The following is a 5,818-nucleotide window of genomic DNA, read 5'->3' as shown; positions in this document are numbered from 1 at the left end:
TGTGTGGTCCTTGTGTGGTTCCTGTTTCAAATGAATTTGCAAATATATATATATAATATACATATATATTATATATATATATTAATGTTTATTTATTTTTGAGAGAGAGACAGAGGCAGAGCACAAGTGGGGAGGGACAGAGAGAGAGAGGGAGACACAAAATCCCAAGCAGGCTCCAGGCTCTGAGCTGTCAGCACAGAGCCTGACACGAGGTTCAGATCCACGAACTGTGAGATCATGACCTGAGCTGAAGCTGGACGCTTAACCGACTGAGCTACCTAGGCGCCCCTGCAAAAGATATCTTTAAGATGTTTGAAGAAATATTATTACAAACAAGATGTTAGATGATACTGAAAAATTATTAATTTTGTTACAAAAGAAAATAGAATTGTGGTTATGTAAGAAAATGGCCCTATTTTTTAGTGAAATTTATGGAAAGTACCTATGATTCTAAATAAAACAATACCAGGGATTTTCTCAAAAATGCTGTAGCCCCATTCCCCCCAGAACAAAACAAAGCAAAAACAAAAAAGAAAAAAAAGAAAACAACCAAAAACAAAAAAGCAAAAAAAGAAGGAAGAAAAAGAGTAGTTGAAACACATATGGGAAAATGTTGATAATTGTTTGATCTGAGAAATACACAGGTGAGTTACACTGTTCTCTCTACTTCCGTGTGTGTCTCAACTTTAATCTCAAATTCTTTTAATTATTACAAATTAGCTGAAGTCCACAGGATTTAAAATCTGAAACCAGATTTTGTTCTTGTGAGTTTTAAATAATAAAAAAAGTCATAATAAAATTTACTTGATCTTCAAAACTCCAAAGAAATTATAATACAAATGTCTTAAATTACTTCTCCCTCAACCCCAATTCTAATTTCCCAATATCTTTTCTGCTCAGTCTCAGCCAGATGACTCTCAGTTCACTGCCTAGACAGATTCAGGGATTCTTTTTTTTTTTTAATTTGAAATTTACAAAAATGGTTTTTTTTACTTTTTTTTTTTTTTTTAAGAGAGAGAACATGAGTAAGGACAGGCAAATGGAGAGAGAGAATCTCAAACAGGCTTAGTGCTCAACGCAGAGTCGGACACGGGGCTCAATCTCACAAACTTTGGATCATGACCTGAACTTCAATCAAGAGTGGGACACTCAACCAACTGAACCACCCAGGTGTCCCAGATTCAGGGATTCATTAATTTTGTTTTAACATTTATTTATTTTTGAGAGACAGAGCATGAGCGGAGAGAGGCAGAGGGGAGGGAGACACAGAATCCAAAGCAGGCTCCAGGCTCTGAGCTATCAGCACAGAGCCCGATGCGGGGCTTGAACACATAAAACGTGAGATCTTGACCTGAGCTGAAGTCAGCTGCTTAACCGATTGAGCCACCCAGGCGCCCCAGGGATTCTTTAATACAGTGATTCTGAATCTGATGTCCAGACTCCTCCTGAGTTTCTGATTTCATTTGCTTGGGATAAACTAGACCAGTGGTCCTCAAACTTTACTGTGCCTTAGAATCCCTGCAAAGGTTTAGTAAAACATAGATTGCTGGACCCTACCCCCAGTTTGCATTTCTAAAAGGTTCCCAGGTGATGCTGATGGTTCTGGTCATGGTCTGGGGACCACACTCTGCTAATCATTGGACTATGGAACTGGATATTTTTAAAGGCTTGGAGGTGATTTTAATCACTGCTAGAAAAGCTTCAGTGGGTACTGTCTTTAATGGATATGGGTGTGGTTCTTTCAGAATCTCAGAAATTTAATTTAAACATGCTTCATCTTTAAATAACAGGCTATGCAACACGATCACAGTTTCAGCTCCCCACACCTACCACACCACACCACACACACACACCACACACACACACACACACACACACACACACACACACACAATATTCCCAAGTTCAGAGAGAAGAGCTATCCCAAACAAAATGATGGTCCCAGAACCTAGTGCTTGGTAAACTCCAAAGATGGGAACTGTGAGTGAAGGAGATAGACTGAAAAGAGAAAACTTTGGTTTCAGGTTCATCAGAATGTCTGTCCCTCCAAGTGAGTTGTTTGGATCCATGATCTTTGAATGTCAGTTCACTGGAGGTAATTATGGATACTGTGTGTTTGCACATGATGGGGGAAAAATTCCACCTATGGATTACCACAAGTTACCAGGTTTTTTGTGGATCTCTATTTTTGCCTCAACAAGAATATTCAAAACCTCTTCATTTCCATTTACCCTTTGAGTAAGGGCACTCTGGCAACAGTTACCATACTTTTGTGAGCCCACAAGTTCAGTTCATGTTACAGAAGCCACTTCAACTTACTCTTGCTATATGGAAGGGCATGTGAAATCTGTTTCCACTGGAAGATTTTCACATAATCTCCACTTATGTTCCAACTGGGGAATCAGCCTCAGCAGATTCCTTTTTTTTTAATTTATTTTTTTATTAAAAAAACATTTTTTTAATGTTTATTTACTTTTGACACAGAGAGAGACAGAGCATGAGCAGGGGAGGGGCAGAGAGAGAGGGAGACACAGAATCCGAAGCAGGCTCCAGGCTCTGAGCTGTCAGCACAGAGCCCAACGCGGGGCTCAAACTCACAAACCGTGAGATCATGACCTGAGCCGAAGTCGGTTGTTCAACCGACTGAGCCACCCAGGTGCCCCAGCCTCAGCAGGTTCCTTAACTGAAGTTCTCCTTGTTGAATCTCAAGGGGTTGCCTCTGGGAGTGTAAGGTAGATGGATGTTTCTGCCATGTGCTCCTCAACACGTGTTTTCCTCAGCCTTTGTTTCGGGACTTGAGTAGCATTTCTTACACTTATATCTTTATTTTCCCAATTGTGGTATATATCTCAAGTATTTCTTTCACCTCTGCTCCTCCTCTACTCCTTTAAGAAAGCCTCAGCAGAGTCTCTCACATTTAAATTACTTTAAGAAAAATCGGGGTGCCTGGGTGGCTCAGTTGGTTAAGTGTCCACCTTCAACTCAGGTCATTATCTCGCAGTTTGTGAGTTCGAGTCCTGCATCGGGCTCTGTGCTGACACCTCAGAGCCTGGCGCCTGCTTCGGATTCTGTGTCTCCCTCTCTCTCTGTCCCTCTCCTGCTCATGCTCTGTCTCTCTCTCTCTGTCTTTTAAAAATAAATAACCGGTAAAAAAAAGATAAGTAAAAAATTTAAAAAAATCATTCATACCCTTTACTTTTCTACTGCAGAGAATCTCAAAACCGAGGGCATTTTTGTTTTTAATTCTTCTTTCTTCCCAGCCTTACTGTTTCTTATCTCATGTACTCTTTCAGACTTGGTTTTGTGGGAGTCTCCCATCGTAAAGAGAAACAAACCATTAGTTTATGGATCTACTAGAAGCACCAACTATTGAAACAAACCTCATCCGTCTTGCTGTTTTAAAATTGGTTAATCTGATATAGGAGGTATTTTTCCACCACCAAAAATCTAATGCAGGCCTATACTTGATCTATTGTTGTCCTGTCTGGCTCCCTTTTATCTTGCTTCATCTTGGTTGTGTTTTTTTTCCTTAAGAGTCCCAAATTCCATGCGTTTCTTGGCATGTCCCCACAGGGCATAGCTCATGCTTGCATTGTCCACTTACAATAAACTTCATGTTACTTTGAAACTCACCCAATAATTCTTTGAATATTTTACTCTATTCTTGGTTCCCCCCCAATCTGTCCAAAAATTTTATTCAGCAATTTTGCATACTTCTCCCAATCTTCAAGGGTAATTCTCCCAGCTGATCCTACTATGCCCTCTTTGCACCTTTAACTCTGTCTCTAGTGGAGGACACGGGGTGGGTCTTTCCAGATGACTGTCTGAGACCTCACCTCTCTTCCTTTGTCAGATTTATTTGGGCTCCAATCACTATTTACGCTTTGCTGTAAAACACTTTCCCTTTTGTGTCTGTCTAGTTTGCCCTCTATCTTCTTAAAAAAATCTTCCTTCAGTTTAATTAACTTGCTTTCCTTTATTTTATTCTCCTTTTTCTTATTATTTTATTTATTTTTTTAATTTAAATCCAAGTTCACATATAGTGCAATAATGATTTCAAGAATAGAATTTAGTGATTCATCACTTCCAGATAACACCCAGTGCTCATCCCAACAAGTGCCCTCCTTTTTTTAAAAAAAATTATGTTTATTTATTTCTGAGACTGAGACAGAGCATGAGTGGGGGAGGGGCAGAGAGAGAGGGAGACACAGAATCAGAAGCAGGTTCTTGGCTGTGAGCTGTCAGCACAGAGCCCGACGGGGGGCTCAAACTCACAAACCATGAGATCATGACCTGAGCCGAGGTTGGTCACTCAACCGACTGAGCCACCCAGGCACCCCACCCATTTAGCCCATCCTCCCACCCAATACCCCTCCAGCAACCCTCAGTTTGTTTTCTGTACTTAAGAGTCTCTTACGGTTTGTCTCCCTCTGTTTTTATATTATTTTGCTTCTCTTCCCCTATGTTCATCTGTTTTGTTTCTTAAATTCCACATATGAGTGAAATCATGTATTTGTCTCTCTCTGACTCACTTATTTTGCTCAGCATAATACACTCTAGTTCCATCCACATTGTTACAAATGGCAAGATTTCATTCTTTTTGATCACTGAGTAGTATTCCATTGAATACACATACCACATTGTCTTTATTCATTTGTCAGTGGATATTTGGGCTCTTTCCATAATTCATTTTTCTGCTGATTTCTGTTCTGATAGCAAGTTAGTCAGACTACTGGTCTGAAATCTGTGTGTGGTGTTTATGTTAAAGACATATCCATAAATTCTTATTTTGTTGCACTCCTATTGGTGCATTTTAAAACTCAGGATTAGATAGTACATTTTTCTACTCTGCTTTGCTTTCTGAAAAGGTATAGTTCCTGTTATTTTATGTTTGTTTCTATTGTTTGTAAAGATATTCCCAATTTTCCCCACCTAGTACCTTCTTTTCCTAACTCCTTTATATTCTCAAGCCATCTTTCACTTCTTTTCTTTTTCTTTCACTATATTATTGTACACTTCCTCTCCATTTTCAGTAGACAGTTTTACTTTCCTTGTCATCTATTTCAATTATGACTTATTAATTGTACCTTGACTCAGATGAAATGATATTTCTTTATTTCCAAACATGAAATATTTATTTCCCTGTTACATTTTTGTTATTGACTTCTAGGGTAACTGAATTATGATTGTAGTATATTATTATTAAAAAATTTTTTTGTTTAAAAAATTTTAAGAAATCTTTATTTTTGAGAGAGAGAGAGAGAGAGAGACAGAGTGTGGGTAGAGAGGAACAGAGAGAGAGGGAGACATAGAATCCAAAGCAGACTCCAGGCTCTGAGCTGTTAGCACAGAACCCAACATGGGGCTCAAACTCATGAGCTGTGAGATCATGACCTGAGCCAAAGTCTGACATTTAATCAACTCAGTCACCCAGGCATCCCTGATCATAGTATATTATTTATATGACTTCAAACTTTTGCAATTATCTGAGAGTTATTTGAAGGCCAAGTCATAGCAGTTTATGTAAATGACTGATGTATTTGAGAGAATGTAGTTTGCAGTGTTTGTGCAGTGTTCGATATCCCTCCATTAGGTCAGGTTTGTAGGGTGTGCTATTCAGTATTTTATTTTATTTTATTTTATTTTATTTTATTTTATTTTATTATGTTTACATTTATTTATTTTGAGAGAGAGAGAGAGAGAGAGAGAGCACAAGCAGGGAAGGGGCAGAGAGAGAGAGAGAGAGGGAGAGAGAGAATCCCAAGCAGGCTCTGCACAACCAGTGCAGACCCCAACGTGGGGCTCGAACCCACTAACC

This window comes from Panthera onca, chromosome B4 (assembly GCF_046562875.1).
Source record: "Panthera onca isolate mPanOnc1 chromosome B4, mPanOnc1 haplotype 2, whole genome shotgun sequence".
In the NCBI taxonomy this organism is placed as follows: domain Eukaryota; kingdom Metazoa; phylum Chordata; class Mammalia; order Carnivora; family Felidae; genus Panthera; species Panthera onca.
Note: the sequence above shows the minus strand (reverse complement) of the source record.